At 38.7% G+C, this 25357-nt stretch overlaps 1 protein-coding gene across 2 annotated transcripts in view; it reads right to left on the bottom strand.

The window, feature by feature from the left end:
- Positions 1 to 11844, bottom strand: part of TUT4 (terminal uridylyl transferase 4) — a 109402-nt gene extending 97558 nt beyond the window's left edge. Inside the window, exon 1 of one of the 2 annotated variants that reach the window (XM_069479976.1) lies at positions 11674 to 11844. The gene's annotated coding sequence lies outside the window, so the exon portion shown is untranslated. The remainder of the gene's footprint in view (positions 1 to 11673) is intronic. The other variant, XM_069479977.1, reaches the window with a different exon arrangement.
- Between the last annotated feature and the right edge of the window lie 13513 nt (positions 11845 to 25357).

Raw genomic sequence — 25357 nt, forward strand, 5'->3', positions numbered from 1 at the left:
CAGCTATGGAAACCCAGAGGAAAGAGCTTAAGAAAAGCCTTCACATCATGGAGATACCAGTTGAGCTGAAAAAAAATTTCCAGTTAGGAGAGGGAATAAGAAAGAATAATCCTAATAGATAAGACTACATACCAAACAAAATGTGTTTATGAAACTTTGAGAAATTTTTTAGGACCACAGAATAGCGCACACACAATGATGAACTGGGAACATAAGCTTGTACATACATTTGCATAGCTAGTTGAGTTTATACTTTAGCTAAGAGAAGCCATAAATTTACAAGCAGAAGAGTGGCACAGTTTCTGTTTTAGAATAACTTCTGCAGAATAAGACAGAGTGGAAAGAGAAAGGAGATGAGTCAGTACAGTAAATAATAGTAATTAGCAGTAATAGTAAAAAAGTACTAAAAGGTTATTTGGGGCCTTATCAAGCAATTTTGATAGGATAAGCAGGCCTTGTATTAAACAGTTAAATGGGTTTCTTTCTTGAAGGACCTCTCAGATTTTGCAATATGCTAATAAACACTGTAAATCTCTAAGAGATATAATTTGCAACATTTTCCAGACTTAATTAAGTAAGCCTCTTTTGCCAGCACCACTTATCAGTATCTCAAAGAACTGTAAGGAACACAAGTTTTTTAACACTGTTCTATGAAACAGAAAGCCACCAATGAGTGAGAAAAGCAGAGGGCAGTAGAGGGCTTAAGACAGGGAAGTAAAATAATAGCAAATGTGAGGAATACAAAAGGAAACTGAATAGAACACTGCCACGCTATGTTAAGGACCTAACTAAATACATAAAATCCCAATTCACTAGCTTACACAATGTGCAGATATTAAAATTTGCACTGGGTTTAAGATTTACAGAATGAATATTTCAATAAGGTATGGAACACAACAGTAATGATGCTGGTCGGGGGAAAGGATAAAGCCACAAGGAGGCTATCTATATACACAGAGATTAAGGACAGGTTAGAAAACTAAAGAAACATAAAAGATGTAAATATAGATAATTTAGAGTTTGGTCAGAAGTGGAACCATATGAGTAGTTTTTGTTTGTTTGTTTGTTTGTTTTGAGACAGAGTCTCGCTCTGTTGCCCGGGCTAGAGTGAGTGCCGTGGCATCAGCCTAGCTCACAGCAACCTCAAACTCCTGGGCTTAAGTGATCCTACTGCCTCAGCCTCCTGAGTAGCTGGGACTACAGGCATGCGCCACCATACCCAGCTAATTTTTTCTATATATTTTTTTAGTTGGCCAGATAATTTCTTTCTAGTTTTAGTAGAGACGGGGGTCTCGCTCTTGCTCAGGCTGGTCTCGAACTCCTGACTTTGAGCGATCCACCGGCCTCGGCCTCCCAGAGTGCTAGGATTACGGGCATGAGCCATCGCACCCGGCCCACATGAGCAGTTACGTCAGGAAAGTACAGAATATCACTGGAACACAGAAATTAAGGAAAATAAAGTTAAAGTGTTAGGTGACTTTCAATATTATGCTTCCAATTATCCAATATGATGTTAAGAACCACACCAAAATATAAGTGAATGTAAGCAAGTAACCTAGAGGTTCCTATATGGAAATGACAAAGTCGGATAAGAAACATAGCCAGCAAAGCACCAGTCTTAGAAGAGAAGGAATTTTAGAGAAGGACAGAAGACAATATGCAGAAAAATATGGATATCTGATTTCCTGGTTTTGAGAAAACAGGTAAAAGGGAAATAAGTTACATTCCCTAGAAGATTTAGAATAATGATTCTCAATCTTTTTTCTATTCCAACACATCTGATATATAGAACACACTTCCACCATGAATGAGGTGGAATACTAGAATGGGGGAGCAGGGAAGATGAGGATATCTGTGAGCAGTTTTAAGGCCTTCCAAAGTGATTATGAAATGCCTTCTCAAGGAAGTATAATCTTCATATATTGAAAATTACTGGTTTAAAAGTGGTGCTATCAGAGAATGCTTAAACACAAGTTTCAAACACAAAATAAAATTTTTTTATCTGTATAATAACCAAGTATCTAACAAATGTTAAGACGGAGTTCAAGACACTACCATATAACAATGCCACAAGTGCCTATAAAAAGTCCTGGATCTCTTACAGATTTTCAGTTTAAAAAAAAAGACAAACATTTATGAGAATACAGCTGCAGCTACTACATGTCTAGCATGCCCATTCCTTTATCCTTACACATTTGTGAAGTTAATACAATCTTGTAATGTTTCTACTTTATACATTAATGAGGCACCCTGAGTTTACGACTTGCCTAAGATGACATAAATGGGACTGGTATATGACAAGAAATAAGAGTCCCAATTTTTCATCCAAAGCTTAGGCAATAGGGCATGTCTCTTAGCCTAAACCAGCATTTCTCAAATTTTTTGGTCTCAGTATGCCTTGATACTCAAAATATTGAGGATTCAAAGAACTTTTGTCTTTGTGGGTTATATCTCTTGATATTTGCATCACTAAACATTAAAACTGAGAAATTTTTCAAATACAAGAACACACTATTAACTCATTCTATGAGGCCAGAATTACCCTAATACCAAAACCAAAGACATCATAAGAAAACTATAAACATCCCTTATGAATATAGATATAAAGATCCTGAACAAAATACTAGCAAAGCACATTCAGTAATGTATAAAAAGGATTATAAACCAAAATCAAGTGGATCTATCCCAAGAATGTAAGGTGGTTGGTTCAATATACATAAATCAGTCAACGCAATACACTGTATTAATAAAAGACAAAAACCACAAGATCATCTCAATAGATGCAAAAAAAACACTTGACAAATCTAATACCCTTTTATGATAAAAAACAAACTTAGATTAGAAGGGAACTTCCTCAACCTGATAAAAGGTATCTACAAAAACCCTATAGGTGACATCATACTTAATGGTGAAAGACCGAATGTACTCTCCTGTTAAGATCAGAAACAAGATGAGGATGTCTCCTATCTTCACTTCTATTCAACATTGTACTAGCCAGAACAATTAGGCAAGAAAAAGAAATACAATGCATCCAAATTGACCAGCTGTGGTGGCATGAGCCTACAGCCCCAGCTACTCCAGAAGCTAAGGCAGAGGATTGCTTGAGCTCAGGAGTTCAAGACCAGCCTGGGCAAAATCTTGAGAGCCAGTATTCAAGACAAAAAAAAAAAAAAAAGAGGCATCCAAATTAGAAAGAAAAAAGTATAACTATCAAAACTGTCTCTATTTACAGATGACATAATCTTATATAGAGAAAATCCTAAGGAATCCACAAAAAACTCTTCAAGCTAATAAATAAACTCAGCAAGCTTGCAGATTCAAATTCAATATAAAAAAATCAGTTGATACAGGCTCACGCCTGTCTGTAATCCTAGCACTCTGGGAGGCAAAGGTGGGAGGATCACTTGAGGTCAGGAGTCTGAGACCAGCCTGAGCAAGAGCGAGACCCCGTCTCTATTAAAAATATAAAAATTAGCCAGATGTGGTGGTATGTGCCTGTAGTCCCATCTCCTGGGGAGGCTGAGGCAGGAAGATCACTTGAGTCCAGGAGTTTGAGGTTGCCGTGAACTAGGCTGACGCCATGGCATTCTACTCAGGGAAGGAGTGAGACTGTCTCAAAAACAAATAAATAAATAAATAAATAATTTTTAAAAATCAGTTATCCTTCTGTACACTAGCAATGAATAATCCAAAATGAAATTTAGACAATTCCATTTACAATAGCACCAAAAAGAATAAAATACTTAGGAATAAATTTAACAAAAGCAGCATAAGACTAGTACACCAAAAACTATAAAACACTGCTGAAAGAAATTAGACATAAATAATAATTAGACATAAATAAAATTAGACATAAATAATCCTGTGTTCATAGACTGAAAGACATAATATAGTTAAGATGACAATACTCGCCAAATTGATCACCAGATTTAACACAAGCCCTTGCAAAATTCTAGCTGCCTTTTCTTACAGAAATTGACAAGCTAATCCTAAAACGCATGGTAAATTGCAAAGGATCCCAAATAGCCAAAACAATCTTGAAAAAGAACAAAGTTGGAGGATTCACACTTCCCAATTTCAAAACTAACTACAAATCTACAGTAATCAAGACTGAGTAGTACTAGCATAATGACAGACATACAGATCAATGGAATAGAATTGAGAAGCTAGAAATAAACCCATACATCAGTGGTCAATTAATTTCAATGAGAATGCCAAAACTACACAACAAGAGAAAGAATAGTCTTATCAATAAACAGTGCTGGGACAACTGAACAGCCACATGTAAAATTATGAAGTTAGACCTCTACCTCAAACCACATAAATAATTCGAAACGGATCAAAGACCTAAGTGTAAAACTATTAATATTAGGAAAAACACATAGGAGTAAATCTTCATAATCTTGGATTAGGCAATGATTTCTTAGGTATGATATATATCTAAAGCAGAAAACACCAAAGAAAAGATAGATAAATTGTACTTTATCAAAATTTAAAACTTTTGTGCTTCAACAAACTCAAGAAAATGAAAAAAACAGTATAGTAGCTCTTTAAAACATTAAAGATACAATGACCCAACAATTCCACTTCTGGGTGCATGCACCCCAAGAACCGAAAGTAGAGACTTGAACAGATATTTGAACACCAATGTTCACAGAAGGATTATTCACAATAGCCAAAAGGTGAAAACAACCCAAATGTCTATCAATAGATGAGTGGATAAACTAAATATAGTATGTACATACTATGGAATATGATTCAGCCTTTAAAAAGTAGAAAATTCTGACATATGCTACAACATGAACCTTGAAGACATTATGCCAAATTAAATAAGCCAGTCAAAAAACAACAAATATTGTATGATTCTACCCATATGATGTAACTAAAGTAGTCAAATTCATAGGGCAAGAAAGTAGAATGGTGGTTGCCAGAAGCTAGTCAGAAAAGGGACTTATTGTTTAACAGGCACAGAGTTTCAGTTTGGGAAAATGAAAATGTTTTAGAGATGGATGGTGGTGATAGGTGCACAATAATGTGAATATACTTAATGTCATTGAATGTACGCTTCAAAATGAATAAAATGTTATGAACATTGATGCAAAAATCCTCAACGGAATACTAGCAAACCAAATTCAGCAGGACATTCAAAGGATTATACACCATGATCAAGTGGGATTTATTCCTGGAATGCAAGTATGGTTCCACATGCGAAAACAGATCAACATATTATATCAAATTTACAGAACAAGAAGAAAGCCACACGATCATCTTGATGCAGAAAAAGTATCTGAAAAATTCAAAACCCTTCCATGATAAAAAACACTCAACAAACTAGGAATAGAAGGAAACTACCTCAACATAATGAAAGCTGTGTAAGAAAAACCTACAGCAGACACCATACTCAATGGTCAAAGACTGAAAGCTTTTCCTCTAAGATAAGGCAAGGAAGCCTGCTTTCATCATTCTATTCAACACAGTACTGGAAGTTCTAGCCAGAGAAATTATGCAGGAGAAAGAAAGAAAAGGCATCTAAATTGGAAAAAAAAGAAGTAAAATTACCCCCGTTTTCATGAAATATGGTTTTATAAATAGAAAACACCAAAGATTCTACATTAAAAAAACCTATTAGAACAAATAAGTGAATTCAGCAAAGTATCAGGATACAAAGTCAACACACAAAAATCAGCTGCATTTCTATACACAATGAACAATCTGAAGGGAAATTAAGAAAAAAATTCCACTTATAACACTATGAAAAAGAATAAAATATTAAGGAATTACATAACCAAGGAAGTGAGAGACTTGTACAACAAAAACTACAAAACATTGCTGAAAGAAATTAGAGCCAGGCACAGTGACGAGCACCTATAGTTCTAGCTGCTTGGAAAGCTGAGGCACAAGGATCGCTTGAGCCCAGGAGTTCGAGGTTACAGTGAGCTATGATCATTCCACTGCACTCCAGCTTGGGCAACAGAGCAAGACCCTGCCTCTTTAAAAAAAAAAAGATACACAAATGAATAGGCACATGAGAGGTGCTCAACATCTCATTAGTCATTAGGAAAATCAAACCCACAATGAGGTACCATTTCACCCACTACAATGGCTATAATTAAGAAGATGGACAATAATAAGTGATGGTGAGGATATGGACGGAGAAACTGGAACCTTCATATCTTGCTAGTGGGAATATAAAATGGTACAGCAGCTCTGGAAAACAATTTGGCAGAAACATAAATATATCAAAACACCCAGCAATTCTACTCCTGGCCATAAACCCAAAATAAATAAAAACATACATCCACACAAAAACTTTTACATGATGTTCATAGCAGCATTACTCATAATAGCCAAAAAGTGGGAACAACCCAAATGTCCATCAAATGAAGAATGGATAAACAAAATGTGGTATTTCTATAGAATGTAACACTAGTCAGCCATAAGAAAGAATGAAAAGCTGATACATGCTACAGTATGGCCAAACCTTTAAGTTTAGTGAAAGAAGCCAGGCAAAAAAAGCCAGATACCCACATACTGTATAACTCCATTTATATGAAATGTCCAGAATCTCCAGAGGCAAATTTCTAGAGTTAGAAAGTGGCTTAGTGGTTGCCAAAGGCTTAGAGGAGGGGGCAATTAGGAGTGACTGCTAAGGGGTACAAGGTTTCTTTGGGGGATAATAAAAATATTCTGGAATTAAAAAGTGATGCTCATACCACTTTATGAATATACTAAAACCACTGAATCATATATTTTAAAAAGGTGAATTTTATGGTGATGTAAATTTTTTTTTTTTTAAACAGAGTCTCACTCTATTAGAATTCCTGGGCTCAAGCGATTCTCCTGCCTCAGCCTCCCAAGTAGCTGGCACTACAGATGCACATCATCTTGCCCGCCTAATTTTTCTATTTTATGTAGAGACTGGGTCTCACTCAGGCTGGTCTCAAACTCCTGACCTCAAGTGATCTTCCCATGTTGGCCTCCCCAAGTGCTACGATTATAGGCTTGAGCCACTGCACCTAGCCAATGGTACTGCAAATTACATCTCAAAGAAAAAGGAAAAAAAAAGAATATACTATTACACATTCCATTAGTCATCAAGCAATAATGATTTCACATGTCATGCAGACACCACTCTGGATGAGAAGAGAAAAGAAGAATAGTATCTTAACACCAGTATGAAAACAGTTTGACTCCAAGACGCTGCCCCCCCTCCACACACAAAAGGTCCCCAAACATAGTTTGAATACCACTGGCCTAAACTAATGCTCAGCACATGATTGGTGGTTAATGAATATGTAATGACTGATCAATTTTAATAATTAAATTATTTAAACTACAGTGGCAAACACAATGACAAAATACAATCAGGTTTAGATATTCGGTGTAATTCATACTGTACATACTTGCAACATATTTTTTGACAACCTATGTGACTATACAGAATTTAACACCCTCTGCATACTAAATTTTGATACCCTAAGCTTGAGGTGCAACATAGTGTAATGGTGAAGAACTCTGACTCTAGACTCAGACACCCTAAGTAGCTCTGCAGCAAACTAGCTGGGAGATCTTGTCCAAGGTATTCAATTCTTCTACAAATATTTTCCTCACCTGTAAATGAGGATAGTATAAAAAGGACTGAGTTAATACTTCTAAGATCCTAAGAAAGAAATTAGCACTTAGTAACTATACAGTAGGTTACTTATTATGGTTGTAAATCAAATACCTATTTAAAACTATCAGACTGTTGTGTGAATAACACACTCATTTCTTTTTAAAAGTACAGGATGCTTTGTACAAAGACTGAGATGTTGATCACCTTTACTGGTGAACGCATGAATGTGTCTCCTCCTTTGCAGCCCACACTTTTCAATGCCCTAACCTATTGCTTTCTAGTGCTAAACTAGAAAACAGTCAACTAATCCAAGCCAAAGAGTGAAAAAACTGCCCGGGTGGCCATAACAGGGTGATTTCTCCCAGAGATAATTTTCTCAAAAGAATCTTCTAAAAACTTAAAAATTCTTAGGTGGCAAGATTTGGATCACAGGATCCTCAAAAAAACAGTCTGGACTCCATAGAGAGGAGAGTGGTATGGAAAAGAAGCTTGACTATCAACTGAAAACTGAGTTAGAATCTGTTGGTAAGGAAGCCAAGGAAGAAGCAAGACTAGGAGTCAGAAAACAGTTCAAATCACAGCTCAACCACTATCTCACTTGGTGATCTCACAAGATAAAAATCCAAACAACTTAATTTAACATACATGGCCCTTCACAATTGGACTGCTACTTCCAATCATTTCTCTTACCACTCCATCCATATCCCCAGCTCCTGCCACACTGAATTTCTCACTCTTCCCCACACACCAAGGTCCATCACAATTTATCATCTTTGTATGTTACTCCCTAGGTCTGAAATGGCCTCCAGTCCATCTTCTTCATCTAGCAAACTCCTACTTATATCCCTCAAGAGCTAGCTTCTTCCCTCTGAACTCCTATCATAATCTAGTGTGTTGTAATTTATTATATTACATGTAGACTGAGTTCCTTGAAAGCAGAGTTTGTCTTCTGTATTTTTCTCTCTAAAACCTAGCAGTGTCTAGTATAAAGTACAAATGCAAACGTTTGATGAAGTGAATGGTTAAATGAATGAATGAACAACTTTATGCAGTTTCCCCTTCTACAAAACTAAAATAGTTAACACATCTGAAAAGTAACGTGGCATATACATTAGGAAAAGAGATCTGCTTTGAAATTCTTCTAACTTTATAATCCTCAGCAAATTACTTGGCCTCTGTGAGTCAGATTCCTCATCTATAAACAGGTTTCATAGGGTTGTTACATCGAACAAGAGACAAAAATGCACAAACATGTCTAGCACAGTGCCTGGAACAAAACAGGTACTATGATAAATGTTAGTTCCCTCTTCTCTCCCCCTTCAACTCTCAGAATAATTTCAGACATCCAATGAGATAATTTAATATGAAAATTAATTTGAAAACCATAAGACAACCACACAAATTAAATCTCTCACGACGAAAAAAATCTGAACTGTTAATCTTGCATTTACATACCTTTTCTTCTTTTCAGGTTTGTAAGAAACACTTGGGAACATTATGCTGGTTTTTAAACATTTCCCCAAATTATGCAATTATTTAGGATTCTAGAATTAAAACAATTCAATTAGTACCATGTAAACAACCCTAATTCCTCTAAGATTAATAAGAAAAAGTCCACATATCCTCCTTTGAACTATGGTGTTCTTTTCCCTTACCTGTTTTAGGTCTTTCTAGAATTGTTCTTTTTTAAAACATATTTCTATCTGCAACAATGACGTTGATTGAATTTTGTAACATTATTTTATCAATCAAGCATCTGCAATATATTTTAAAAAGGAACACATCTCACTGAATTCTGTTATATCAAAACCATCTGATCTTTTTTTAAGGATAAACAAAATTTACTGGCATTAACATTTACAGTAAGTCTTGTTTATTTTCTGTCTCTGAAACCAGAAACTTTCAGCAGTTAATAAACTCAAACACCTTTCCTTACCTACGATCCTGATTTGACATTATATAAAGAACAACATAATTAATGGCACCCATTATGTAGTCAAGGTTAATTTTAAGGTCAAAAAAAGTTTTCTAATTACTTACTCTTACCAAAATGACCCTGTTCTGGGAACTAATAAAAATTCTCTTTAAACACTTTTTTGTTAATCAGAGGTATTTATAATTACAATTATGGATCTTGGTTCTAAAAGGCATAAAATTAAAATGTAGACACAGTACTGTTTTAGCTAAATTAACTGAAAATAAATGTAATTTTAGATGTGGTTTAGAATTTATAAAACTGAGCTAAACCGACGTGCATGATATCTTGTTAATTTATCTGAATTACTAACAACTTAGCCTAGGATAATGAAAAGACCTTATATTTCCTTTCTGTATTTAGATGTTCGCTAGACTTAAAACATTAAATGTCAATAACTTTCACTTCCACTTCTGGATTATTTCAAGGAAGTTTCATTTTTTCATTTTCCACACTATCCAAAAGAAAAATTGCAAACAGCAGTAAAATTCATCTACAAGAGTTCCTTTTAAAAGTAACTTTCTTTTGTTTACACTAAATATAAATATTTTTAAAGCATAAAATGATTCAAAATTCTTACCTTCCCCAAAGTATGTGGTTTCTAAGCAGCACTATTTAAAAATGTGTTTATAAAAGCAACATAGCACACTAGACACTAATGAGTTCATTGATTATCTTAAGCACAGCTTTCTAAATGAATCAATATTTCATAATTTCACAAGTTGTGACTAATCAGTACTAGGATGCAGTGTAGTGCAGCAAATTATACGGATACATACATGGATTCTGAACCTAAAGAAAATTTCAACATACATACACAAAGTCAACTTTTCTTTTTAAACTATCCCACAATTCAACACCCTGGTATAGCATTCTCTATAAATTATTATGTCCGGTTGGGATCATCCAATTTTATTAGCTGATAGTTCTTATTACTTTAAAAACTCAAACAGGGTATATGGTATGTTCTGTTTCACCAAGTGTTACAAACATTTCACTGCTACAAGACTTGGGGGGGGGAAATCTTCGAAAATAAAAGGTAATCTGATTCACTCAAGCTAATTACTAAATGCATGCCAGCAATACACAATTCGAATTGCATTTCTGGACACTAAGACAATCACAAAAGGGAACATCCAATGTGTAGGAACTACTTTCGTATCAAAAAATATATCAAAATGAAGAAACATGATATACTGAAACTAAGATATCATGCAAGCTACAAAATTCATTTACGATTTGGTAATTTACTGAAAAGAAAATGTTTAATCAACATTGTTAATACAACAGTAATTCATCCCGTTCAAGTACGGCTAGAAATCCCGCCGATATGCTTCTTTCAGGTCTAAAAATCTCATTCTTTTGCAATCCAGATATCAATAGGATCTGAAACCTCTCGCGGAGGCGTGCAACACACTCAGGGAGTGCTGTCTGTTTACAAATAGGAATCTCACAGTTACCCACGTCAAAAGCGCGCATTACCACCTTTCGACTGGGGGGCGGGGGTGGGGAGAGAAGGCGGGCAAGCAAGAAACGAAATTCACACAGACACCTCTGTCTTTTCCCTACAGAGAAACATTATGTATTACATGTGAGCCCAGAGAAAACACTCATTACGTATTATATGCGCGTGCACATTTATATGTTATACACACACACCTATATCTAAGCAAGGGTGAAAGAAAAGACACACATGACAGGGAATCGTACTGAACCCAACAGAATGCTCAAACTAATCCCGTTAACTCAAAATCCGCCTCGCGAGTCTACAACAGGTTTCGGTCCGGGGCCGGGAACCCCAGCCACTATGTGGAGTTCGTCCCCAAAGCGCCCCAATGCCCTCCTCAGGCCGCCCAGGCCGCCGTCCCTACCTCCCTCATCTCAGTCTTCCCCTGGGACACCCGAAGCCCGTTCCAGCACAGAAAGAAGTGTCAGGCCCCAAGGGGGTGGCTGAGACGCGCTCAGGCCGGGCCCTCGACACCTGCGAGGCTCGGCACCTGAGGAGAGCGAACTGGGGCCGCCCGGCCTTCCCGAGCACACCCCCTCCGCACCGGGCGCTGCGCGGCAGCCGGAACCTCCGTACCTGCGAGGCCCGCGAGCTACAGGCGCGCGCGACGCCTCCTCATCTCAGTGGCTCCCGCTCCCCCTCCGCCTCCCGCTGCAGCTGCCGCCGCCGCCGCCGTCACCGCCGCCGCTGGAGGCCGGGACACGACGAGCTCAGGGCTCCACCGCCATGTCCGCCGCGCCGCGAACTGCATTGTGGGGGGGAAGGGATGGGGAGGGGGAGGAGGGGGGAGGGAGAGAAAGAGGAGGACCCGCTGAGGGGAGGGGGCCGAGGAAGAGTGGGAGCCGTGGGAGAGGGGGAGGGGAGAGAAGGACGGAACCCTGAATGGGGTCCCGGCCTGGAGGGTAGGAGACAAACGGGGAGGAGACCCGGGAGAGGAGACGCAGAGGAAAGGGTTCTGGGGGCCCCCAGGTACCAGTTAAAACAGGGCGGGGGGAGGGGGCTTGTGGTGGTCGCGAAGAAACAATGGAGAGAGGGCCGAGGTGGGAGGACGGCGCACTCACACCCACGCTGAAGGAAGCGGAGCGCGCGCGACGACACTCGTTAGCCTGCGAGGAGGGGGCGGGGCCCCCAAGCGGAGGGGGAGGGTCCAAGTCACCCACGGCTCGTGGGGAGGGGCGAGGCCCCAGAGAAGAGGTCGTGAGGTCCCGCAGCCCGACTGGGTGCCGCTGGGGAGCAGTGCGGGGTCGCCTGGACGGCCGCGCCGCTCATGTCAGCCTCCTGGGCTCTGCCGAGGACCCCAAGCAGAAAGAAGGGCTCGAAAGCTGTCTCGGCGCCTCGCTCTCAAAGCTAGTCCCCTGGGGAGGAAGCCTGGCCTTGGATGTGCACCCTCTGGCCTGGCACACGCATCAGGCCCAGCCTGAGCCTCGGCGGCCACTGCGGGATTCTAAGCATACCCCCCCACCCCTCCCCCTGAGAGCTAGACAGAGGAAACCCCGAGGGTCGACCCCACTCGTTCACCGTTGCCACGAGCCCACCACAGCTGGACCTTTTTTCCTTTTTAAAAGGCAGCCAATTCAGGAGTTAAGGAGTTCAAAAGAGAAATCTCTGGAGCATCCCCCCACAAAAGAGATTTTATAAATCATTTCTTTAGTTTCTGGCTGGTATAAAATCAACTACCATCAATGGGCCCCCTCCACCCTTGCTTTTAACTTGTTGCCTTCCTCTACGTAATTATCTTATTTAAAGTCACACAGAGGACTTACGGGTTAGGTTTTTTAAAAGACCCCAGCCTCAAAGATTATTCAGCCAACTTCAGACCTCAAAGCTGGACAAATCACACAACTGTAGTCCTTGAGTTTGACACATGCTGAGCAGGAAAAAGATATGACAGAGTGGACGTAGGGGTGAAAGGAAGATGCTAAATCTTAAATATTCACAAGATACTGCCTTATACCATTTTCTTATAACATAACTCAGAGGCTGGAACTGTTTTTTGTTTGTTTGTGACAAGGTTTTGCTTTGTTGCCTTGGCTAGAGTGCAATGGAATGATCACAGCTCACTATAACTTCAAACTTCCCAGCTGAAGTGATTCTCCTGCCTCAGGCTCTGGAGTAGCAGGGAGTACAAATGCAGGTCACCATGTCTGCTAATTTTTCTGTTTTTCTGTATAGATCAGGGTCTAGCTATGTTGCTCAGGCTGGTGTTGAAATCCTGGCCTCAAGTGATCCTCCCACCTCGGCCTCCCAAAGTGCTGGGATTACAACAGGCATGAGCCACTGCACCCCACCATGGCTGGAACTGTTAAGAGGTTATAGAGGGACACTCCTCTGTGTAGTCATCTATTTCCCACTACACCCCAGAATTGAATGCCTCTTATTTACCTGAGTATGTCCATCTGAATCCCAGGAGGGATAAGCTTAGTGAGAAGGGACCAAGCATTCACATACTACCCCATTTAATCTTCACAATAATCCTGTGAGGTAGTACTATTGCTCCCTTTTACAGATGAGAAAACTAGAGCTCAGAGCACGTTTTACCCCGTTCTGTCTGATGCTACAAGGCCCAGGTATAGTGGATAGAGTACTGGATTTCAAGTCAAAGAGCCTTGTCTGGTTTTGACATGTATCAAGTGGATGACTTTGGGCAAATGTACCCTCTGAGTTTCCTCACCTGTAAGTTTTTTAACTGCGTCTCCACTTCACAGGGATACTATAAGGAACACAGAAGGAAACAAGAGTGAAAGCCTAAAGCCTATAGAGACATTAAGATGATACCAAACCAACATGTTCTTCACTTGAGAGTGATATCAGTGTCCCTGGAGCAAGTTCAATTGAATAACCATTTCCTAATGACTTAAGAGCAAAGGCTTTGAGTTAGGTGCCTAGGAAAAAAGACAAACCGCAGCTTCCTATCTCCAAGAAGTTCACTGTTAAGCAAGGGAGGTGGTTCTGTTAAACTAGAATAAAAGCAACAGGTCTTATGAACAGACCTGGGAAAATACAAAGGAAAGCATGATAAATTCCATTTGGATGAGGCTTCAACGAAAGAGGTAGACCTTGAACATTTGCCTGCTATGTGCCAGACACATGTCTGTGATTCAGAGGATAGCATTTACTCTGGAGTGTGCAGAAGATAATGACTCTGAAAAAGAAAGCTGGAGTCAGAGAATCCCAGTGCCTTCCTGCCCTTATCCCTTCCAGATATTTCTCTTCTACCACCTTTCCTATTCCTCAAGGCCCAGCTCAACTCCCGCCTCCTTTATTAAATCTTTCTGATTACCCCCAGCCCTGTACTCCACCAAATGTGATCCCTCCATTCTCTGAATTCCTGCTTATTACTTTTGTAAGTCTGATCCCAATAGATTATAAACTTGAGCACAAATATGAATATTTGTATTTGCTATAATAACTACATACTTGTTGAGTTGGAAATTTTGGCAACCATAATCTTGTTTATCATCACAATGAAGTACACATAAAGCCCGTATTGTTCTGAGATGAAGAATGAGGAAATTTATGGCATATAAGGCTTAAGTGGTGCCCAGGGTCATATAGTAAATCACAGGCAGGACTAGAATACCAGCCTGTGTTTTTTTCATTGAATCACAAACAGATTACTGAGAAATAAAATGGTAAATGTCCAACTACTCTGTAAAAATACTCTGAGGACTTATAACTGATACTTTCAAGGGAAATCTCATGATTGTAGTTAAGCCTCCAAATTTAGCCTTCCAGTCTGGAAGTTCTGGAAACTCAGTTTCATCCAAACTCAGGTGACAATTACTTGCAGAAAAAATCTTATTTATTGTCTCTAATGAGAAATATAGTTGCTCAGTGGGTGAATATCCATATTCTATTATCTTCCTAGGTGATAGAAATACCTAACTAAAAACTAATAATATTGTATGAAAAGGCGACTTGGTAAGTAAGTTAAATCAGAACAAGAAAAGTACCTAAGAGATAAGTCTGCTCAAACCAAGTAGATCTGCTGGTTGATCATAAAGGGTCAGGTATGACATGTGAAAAAAAGCAGGCTTTATATTGTAGTTATTGGGCAATTACAGAACATTTATAAGCAAAAGAGAGATATGATTAGATCTGCTAACGTGTTTCTCTAAGCCCCATTTCTTACCATATACTTGATTTCTTCAAGGAGAGAGACGATGGGCCCTGGCTGATGATGATCTACAGTCAAAAAGAGTGCATCACTCTTATTGGCTAGGACCAATAATGTTGTGGTCCTACTCACATCTTCACCTTTGTATTCCTAGCACCCAGCATAATCCTGACACATATAAAAAGCACCCAGAAATTGCTTGTTGACATTCTAAGTCGTCTATAAAGCAGAAGATACGTTCAAAGTTTAAAATTTTGTGCTTCTTACAAAGACCATGACAATACCAAAGCTCCTAAGGTGTGTGCTCACCTCAAAGATAGTGTAAAGGATCTATTTCTCTTTGTCTTTTTGCATTCTTAAAATTAAGATAACATGTAAAAATACCTGTTTTGTAGTAAATGTTCTGCAAAAATGACTTCCCCTTCTTCTTAAAATTGTTTCTCCTCATCTGCCTCAGTTTGGATTTCATGTGCCCTTAGACTCACGCTAGCACATGTGTATACTTGCTACCCATTGATTCCATTTAATCTGTCCTCATGATTCCATGTGTGGAATTTTAAACTGCAGCCACATCCTTTAGCTTCCTTCCTTGAAACTTTAGGAACAGTCTGTTTTTGAAGGTGGTATTTAAGTGAAGCAGAACTTAGAGTTAGAAAAGACATTAGAGGCTATAGAGTTAGGTATATCAAGAATATATATACATGGCAGGAGATGAGGCTATAAAGGTAGTCTAGGACTACATCATAAGAGACACATATGCCATTTTAAAAAGTGGGACTTTCTCCTGAAGTTTATGGCCAGTCATAGAATATTTGTAAGCAAGACACAGAAATGATCAGACTTGCCTTCTACAGCAAAGCAAGTGGTCATCCAACTTTCGTTTGAACATTTCCTTCCAAATGTCCCTATTCTAGATGATTGAAGTTCTTCCTTCACTGAGCTGAAATCTTCCTTCTGTAATGTCTATTTTTTTGGTAATTCTGGCCTCCGGAGTAACACCCATCTTCTATTTCTTCAAACACAAAAACAAGGGTGTGAACCAGATGAACTAGGGCAAGAAAGGGGTCCAAAAATCTATAATTCTGACACGAACTCTGTCAGCTATCTTACCTCCCTCTAAACCAAATCTTCTCTTTTTTTTTCTCTAAAATAAAATGAGATCCAGCTCCATTCTAACAATCTCCCTATGACCAATTCTAATGTGTTAGGACAATCTGCACTCTGAATCAGTCATCTTTGTGTCCTATAAAACGTCGTGCTCTCTGTCCAGAAATAAACTCTCACATATATGGTCAAATGATTTTCAACAAGGATGCCAGAACCATTCAATGGGGAAGAGACAGTCTTTTTAATAAATGTTTCTGGGAAAACTGCATACCCATATGCAAAACAATGAAATTGGGCCCTGACCTTGGACAATATACAAAAATTAACTCAAAATGGATTCATGACCTAAATGTAAGACCTAAAACTACAAAACTCTTAAAATAAAACATAGGATTAAGAGGTTCACAACGTTGAATTTGGCAATGATTTCTTGGCTATGACACCAGAGGCACAGGCAACAAAAGAAAAAATAGTCAAATTGGATTATATGAAAATGTAAAACTTTTGTTTATCAAAAGACACTATCAGGGCTAGGCTCAGTGGTATGCACCTGTAGTCCCAGCTACTCAGGAGGCTGAGGTGGGAGGATAGCTTGAGCCTAGGAGTTTGAGTCCAGCCTGGGCAGCATAATGAGATCATGTTTCCTTAAAAAAAGAAAGAAAGAAAAAGACAATATCAACAGTAAAAAGGCAACCCACAGAATAGGAGAAAATATTTTCAAATCACATAATCTGATAAGAGATTAATAACCAGAACATATGGAGGACTCCTAAAACTTAACAACAACAACAAAAACCCAATTCAAAAATGGGCAAAGGACTGGAATAGAAATATCTCCTAAGAAGATATACAAATGGCTAATAGGCACATGAAAAGATACTGAACATCATTAATCATTGGGGAAATGCATATCAAAACTACAATGAGATACTACCTCACACCCATTAGGATGGCTACTATGAAAAAAAAAATAGAAAAATAGCAAAAGTTGATGCAAATGTGAAGAAATTGGAACACTTGTACACTGTTGGTGGGAATGTAAAATGATACAGCCACTGTGGAAAGCAGTATAGTGTTTCCTCAAAAATTAAAAATAAAATTACCATATGATCCAGCAATTTCACTTCTGGGTATATACCCAAATAATTGAAAGCAGGGCCTCAAAGAGATACGTGTATACCTGTGTTCATAGAAGCATTATTCACAATAGCTAAAATGTAGAAACAACCCAGGAGTCCATTGGTGTATGAATAGATAAGCAAAATGTGGTATATCCATACAATGGAATGTTATTCAGACTTTAAAAGGAGGGAAATTTTGTAATATGTTACAACATGGACAATGTTATGCAAAGTGAAATAAGCCAATCATAAAAAGACAAATACTATATGATTCCACTTATTTCAGGTAGAGTAGTCAAAATCATAGAGACAGAAAGTAGGATAGTGATTGCCAAGGGCTGGCGGTGGGGCTGGGGGACTGAGGAGTTATTATTTAATGGGTATAGAGTTTCAGGGTTTTTTGGTTTTGGGGTTTTGGGTTTTTTTGAGACAGTCTCACTCTGTCGCTCAGGCTGGAGTGCAGTGGTGTCATCATAGCTCACAGCAAACTCAAACTCCCAGGTTCAAGCAATTCTGCTGCTTCAGCCTCCCAACTAGCTGGGACTGCAGGCATGCAACATTATACCTGGCTAATTTTTCTATTTTTTTTTTTGTAGAGATGGGGTCTCGCTCTTGCTCAGGCTGGTCTCAAACTCCTGGCCTCAAGCGATCCTCTTGCCTCAACCTCCTACAGTGCTAGGATTACAGGCACCACACCTGGCCTACCTTAACTGTTTTAAAGTGTACAGTTCAGTGGTATTAAGTGCATTCATACTGTTGTACAACTGTCACCACCATCCATCTCTAGCACTTTTTCATCTTGTAAAACTGAAACTTGGCCAGGCAAGGTGGCTCATGCCCGTAATCCTAGCACTCTGGGAAGTTGAGGCAGGAGGATAGCTTGAGGCCAGGAGTTTGAGACCAGCCTGAGCAACATAGTGAAATTCCATCTCTACAAAAAATTAGCCAGGCATGTGGTGCATGCTTAGAGTCCCAGCTACTTTGGAGGCTGAAGCAGGAGGATCCCTTGAGCCCAGGAGTTTGAGATTACAGTGAGCTATAATCATGCCACTGTACTGTAGCCTGGGCGACAGAGCGAGACCCTGTCTCTAAAACTAAAAAATAATAATAAAAAAGTTAAGATAGTAATTTCATGTTATGTATATTTGTGTGTGTGTGTGTGTGTGTGTGTGCGTGAGAGAGAGAGATATGTATTTTTACCACAATTTAAAAATTAGAGAAAAATGTCATGTAGTCTGATGAGTTCTGGAGCTACAAAGTTCTCTCTCTTCAAGGAGCTCTCAGAAATGTAAACAGACGATATTACAACATCATAATCACCATAACAAGGATATGTACAAAGTATTAAGAGGACACAAATAAGGAATAATTTAATTTTGCCTGGGAGAGAATAAGTTTGAAGGAATTAATTATCAACAAAAGTTTGGGTAATAAAAGACATTTGAATCTTGAAGAGTAAGTAGACTTAGCCAGGTGGAAGAGAGGAAGAGTATGCAAGATACAAAAGAGAAAAGGGTCAGAGCATGTTTCAGTAACCTGCAAGTAGCTGGCATACTGAAGGGCAAGGTATAGGAGGATATGGTACTAGAGAGATGAGCAAGGCAAGATCATGAGGCCTATATTACCATGCTAAGCACTATAGCTTAACTTGAAAGGTAGTCCTTAAAGTGTTTTACCCAGGAGAATGATATGGTCATATTTGGATATTTAAAGAGATTAATCTGCAGTGTGTGGAAGAGAATAAAAGAGCCAAAATTGAAAGCAGGGAAAACAGTAAGGGATTGTTGTAGCAAATCAGGTGAGAAATTATAAAAGCTTAGCTGGGCGCAGTGGCTCATGCTGTAATCCTAGTACTTTGGGAGGTCAAGGCAGGAGGATCGCTTGAGGTCAGGAGTTTGAGACCAGCCTGAACAAGAGTGAGACCTGTCTCTATTAAAAATAGAAAAAAAATAGCCAGGTGTGGTGGCACATGCCTGTAGTCCCAGCTATTGGGGAGGCTGAGGCAGGAGGACCAGTTGAGCCCAGGAGTTTGAGGCTGCAGTGAGCTATGATGACACCACTGCATTCTACCTGGGGCAACAGAGAAAGACTCTGTCTCAAAAACAAAAAAGAAATTATAAAAGCTTGAAATAAGCAGAAGCAGTAGGAATTGGAGAAAGGGGCATATTAGGGAGATATTACATTGATAGAATTAATAAGACTTAAATGACATTAAATTAAATGTGTTGTGGGTGGTAGAGATGAGGGCTCCCATGGAAAAGAGATCATTCTTGTTCAGAGAGATTTCACCAGTGCTAGTTCTCAACAACTTGTGGTGGCTGCTGGTGTGCCATTTAGAAAAAGAACCTAAAGCCTAACCTAGGCACAAGAAAGAATGGTGATTTAGTAATGTCTGCCAGGAATGCAGAATGGCAGAGCATTGGCACATGACAGATGTTTAACATTCCTATTCTCATGTAGATGAAACATAAAAATTCACTGTGTTTTAAAGAACACATAACAGTGTTTTTCCATTTTTTGAAATTCAGGAACAGGATAAACTAATCTTTGTTGATAGAAGTCAGAACAGTGATCATCTCTGTGTGGAAGTGTAGCTATGGACCGGGAAAGGGTATGGGAGAGCCTTCTAGAGGCTGAAAATTTACAACCTCTTGATCTGAGTAGTGGTGACACATGTGTGTTCATGTGTGACCATCCATTGAGTTCAACACTTAAGATTTGCATGCCTTACTATATGAATGTTTTATGTCAATAAAAAGTTAATATATGTTTAAGGAATGGCAAGTAGTCTGGTGTAACATAGGGTGAGGAAGAAAAAAAGTTAGCAGATTACTGGAAGATAAAGTTGGAGAGGTGGAATGACAATAGATTGGGAGGAGTCTTGGGAGCCATATTAAAGAGTTTGGACTTGATCCCGCAGGCACTGGGGAGCATCCAGAGCTTTGAAGCAGGAGAAATATATATTCATTTCTGTTTTGGAAAGTAAACTCTGGGGGCAGTACACAGTGTGATTTAGAGGGGAAAATGGAGAACGGGTTCTCTAACTTCAGATAGGATCTCAGACCCTGTATCTTCTTGGCTAGAGGGATACCAATTTTATATTCATCCTTGGAAATCATGAAAGGTAGGCGAATTCAATAGTTACCTATGAAAGTATTTGGTGAATGACTTCAATTCAAACTTTAAATATTTTTTATTATACATTTAATATAACTACATTGGAAAATTTTGAATCTATAGAAAAATGACATGAACTACCCACAATCCCACCACAGTACCATTTGGTATACAGGATGTCCTACCAGTCTTTTTTTTTGTTTAACAGTTAGCTCTTCAAGATGAGACAGCTGGCCTCTGCCAATAGGTGAGTGCCACGGGCTAGCTCAGATCTGGAGAAGCATAACCAAAAGTAGTCACTGAGCATATTTTGGCAGGAGCAAGGCAGAATCTAAATGAAAACCAGGTCAGAAATATGTGTCAAAAATGAGGAAGCAAAGGGCAAGGGTGCAAAGGGTAGAGAGGTTCAAGAGTACTGTGGTCTGAATGTTGGTGTCCCTACAAAATTCATATTTTGGAACCTAATACCCAGTGTGATAGTATTAAGAGGTAGGGCCTTTTGGGAAGTGATTAAGTCACGAGGGCTTCTTCCTCATGAGTGGTATTGGTACCCTTATGAAAAAGATTGAAGTTGCTGCCTTGCTTGTTTAGCCAGGTGAGGATGCAGCAAGAAAGTGCCAGCTTTGAAACAGAAAGTAAGCCATTTCCAGACACCAAATCTGCTGGCACCTTGATCTTGGACTCTGCAGCCTCCAGAACTGTGAGCAAATAAGTTTCTATTGTTTATAAATTACTCAGTCTAAGTTATTTTCTTATAGCAGCCACACAAACTAAGACATAGAACTAGCCACTGCAGGAACAGCAATATGTGCAGAGAAATTCTTTTTACGGGGTGCCTGCTGCATGTTGCAAGGCTGAGTGTGGTTGCTTAACAAGACTAAAGTGGATGGTTGTAATCGTAATTATTTTGGCCTCTTTTCATTTAACCTTACAACAAAAGCATTTTCATGTTGTTATGTAGCCTTCATCACTACCTGTTTTTTCAGAGGTTAAACTTTATTTTATTCCTTTTAACAAATATTTTGGGTTTTTTTCTTTAGCCTTTTTATTTTACAACTTCTAAACCTTTTGTAACAATATTTTTAACTAAATGGCTTTTATTTTTGTAAACATTTAGTTCCTTGATTTTTTAAATTTTTGAAACTAAACATTTTTTCTGATTATAAATGTATTAAATTCCCTTTACAGAAAATCTGGAAAATATAGGAAAACATAAAGAAAAAAATAACAATAGTCCATAATCCCACTATTTTAAGATCACCTAAACAACTTTTTGGTATATTTCCTGCCAGTCTTTTTTTAAATACCTTTAACATAGTTGAGATCATATTTTAACATAGTTGAGATCATACTTTGTTTACAGTTTTTTACTTAATGTTTTATCATAAATATTTCTCCACATCATTAAGAATTCTTTGTAAATATAGTTTTAGCATCTGCAAAATATTACATTAAGAGAAGGTGCCAGAAGTTGCTTAAATGCCCTTACTGTTGGGCATTTAAGTTACTTCTAATTTTTTTCTATTATAAATAATGCTTTGCGCATAAATGCATAAAGCACTATAAGGTTATTTCCTCAGAGAAATTCTCAGATGTGGCATTTCTATATCAAGTAGTGTGAAAATTTAAAAGGTTCCTGATATGTACTGCCAAATTGCTTTTTAAAAGGTCTGTACTAAATTCCACTTACACTATTATGTGGGAGGGAAAACCAACTAAACATTCTCAAGCTTTAAAAATGATAAGCTTCTCAGAATCTCTGGGCAAAGTCTATAGCATCTACAAATGTATTTTCCTTTGAAAAATGAATACTAGCTGGTAGCATAAAATCTCAGCTTTTGGAAAGTGGGGGATTGACACACTTCCTTTGATGTTCCCAAGAACCTGAGAAACACACCTTTTAGTCTGCTAAGTACCCCTGCCTTGCAAGCCAACAGTATTTTAAAGAGAGATTTCCTTACGGTTATGCAACATCAACAAAACGTCTTGCTTGGTCTCCAAAGTTCCCCACAGAATGTGATCTAAGACCATTTGCAGCTTTGGAGGGAAACTGTCTAACCCAGGATCCCTGAAGGGATCACTAGTTCTAGTGTATGATGCTCTGAATTTTTCCTGTTTGGAGAGTCTTTGCTCCAGTTTCAGAGATTGAAGCCTTAGATCTCTCTCAACATTCCTCTGGGGCCCTCCAGACATCCACAATCTCAAGAGAAACTGCAAGCTTCTCTGGTCCATGCATGATTGCTTGCTCCAGCTCCTCCCACTCCATTCTCATGCTCTCTTCTGTTCTTGATCTCCTTAGCCTCTCTTCTCTTCCTCCTCTCCCACAACTGTCTCTCTCCTCTTCCTAAATGTGCCCTCCTAAGTCTTCTAAATTTCTTTCTAAGCTTCACTTTTAATAATATTCTCCCTTTCTCTCTCTCAATCCCTTTCTCTCTTTTTCTCTCTCTATTCTCTGAGTCTTTGCATAACTTTGTTCTTTGAATCCCTGCTCCCTTCTTTCTGATTTTCTCAAACTTTCAGTCTCTTCCTTCTCTCCAAAGGGAACAGAGCTGACCTTCTCTAGGGGCAGCTTCTCTCTTTTTTGTCCCCAAATCTTCTCCCCCTTTGGACTTTTCTATTCTCTTCAAATGTCACACACACCATCCTCAATTTTGCAGGAGTTTCTTCCTGCCTCTTGCACCCCAAAGATAGCTTCTTTATACAATGTTACCAAGGAATACTCTTAGTAGAGCACTGCTATCCTAGACCCAACCATGACTTCCTCTGGTATTTATCCTTATCATACACTCCAAGAAAGGATGACTTTTATTATGCCCATATTTTCCTCTCTATCCAAATCAGGATACATGAGAGCACAAGTTTAAGCATACTTATAATTACAATAAGATAGGATATTTGAAATCTGGGCTGTCCTAGAAAATCCGGGACATAATGTTGCTATAAATTCCACCCATCCAGAATCCAGCTCTCAAGCAGTTTCATAAGCAAGAAGAACTCTGGACATCCTCAGAGTTGTCAGGAATTTCGTGTTCTGTATATTACACTCAGACTGAAAAAGATTTTCCCCTCATTTTGCCCATTCTGGCTATCAGAATTTTGACTGCACATCAGGTAGGGTCTAGCCATCCAGATTGCTATGTATAAATCATACATAGAAGGATTCTTTACTGGAGACTTTATGAAGCTCACAAAAGTCTTTCACTGAGAAAGACTGAACCCAAGTCTGAAATGAAAGTATACAGTTTACTACCCATGGACTTACGTGTAAATCTGTATAAAGATCTTCAAAGGTGGCTTAGTAGGTTGTTTTAAACTTTCGGTTCCTCCTCCCTAAGAAAAGCTCTTTACCAATGTGAGTTTCTCTGATCTGATTTGCACTTTCCGTCCTGCACTTTCCAGATTCTACTAATTCTCTTCTATGCAGGCTATTTATCTAAATCACCATTGTTGCATTTGCTCAAAGTTCACTTTAAGTACAGTCTTGATTACATTTCTGGGGAACTTTATTTTCTCCAGTAAGTCTGCAAAAGTCCCCCTTCTTATTCCTTATTGCCCCCGAAATGGCGTTGCTCCTTGTGATTTTAAAATGGCTCTGCCTAGCTCTAGATAACCCTAACTCTTTTTGCCATGTTTCTGTGTTGCATTTTCTGCTCACCTTTGTCCTTCCCTACAATGAAGGGAGTATTTTAAACATTTTTTGTTTCCGGAGAAGAGCAACTTGCTGGTTGGAGGATCCAGGTTTAAAATGGACCCCCAGAGAAACATGGATGGCCTAAAACATCCTATGTAATCCAATAACTATTCACCCCACCCCCACCCCACCTTTGCTAACTACAGCAGCTGGAAAAGTCAGGGAGGGGAAGGAGTGATTTTTAAGTATTTTATGCAAACTGCACGTGCTATAGAGTTCATGCACTTTTCACCCAGAAGTGACTTTTAACTTTTACTTTACATGTAGTTCCAACAAACTTGGATATTTAGTTTCCATGCCTATAGCAGATCAAAACTAACAACTTGTGGTGGGGGTAGGGGGCAGAGTGGTTAAGAGCCCACATTCTGGAGTCAAACTTCGCATTTGAGTCCTGGTGCTGCTGTTTCCTAGCTGTATGACTTTGAATGAGATAGTTAACCTTTTTGCCTCAATTTCTTCATCTGTGAAATGGGATAATAATAGTAGCTATTTTTCACAGTTGTCATAAGGATTAAATGAGTTAATACATATATACAAAGTGCCTACAGTTGTACTATATGAGTATTAAATGGAGCAGGCACATTGGTAACAACAGTGGTGAGATATAGCAAAGAAAAAAACAAACCAAAAAGTCATGAAAGCAAAGCAATCTAGGATCCATCTATGTAAGGCTGAGGTTCCCAAACTTTCTCAGTTCAAAGGCACATTTAGTGTCTCAGTAATTTTTTCATGGTGCCCCCCATGCCACAAAACCAAACAAACAAAAATTGCATTTATTAAGTAGTTAAGTCCAAACAACTGAATCAGTATTTATATCCTAATAATTTACTAGCCATTTGAAATAATAATATATATAATCTTTTATTCATAAATATTCACTGCTTATTAATGGGGTATATATTATGCCTGTTGAGCAATTCACTTCTCAGACTTTGGAATCAGAGGTTGGTACTGGCAACCTCTGAAAACCCAGCTTCACAAAGATGTAACATCATCCAGAGGCATATTGCGAGAGCTAATGTTGAAACCTTGAACCCAAGCTTGTGTGGCATCAGAGAGATAATGAATATTGCTGCATTTCTCTTAAATTTTAAAATATCCTCTAGT

The sequence above is a fragment of the Eulemur rufifrons genome, chromosome 8 (assembly GCF_041146395.1).
Source record: "Eulemur rufifrons isolate Redbay chromosome 8, OSU_ERuf_1, whole genome shotgun sequence".
NCBI classification, from domain to species: domain Eukaryota; kingdom Metazoa; phylum Chordata; class Mammalia; order Primates; family Lemuridae; genus Eulemur; species Eulemur rufifrons.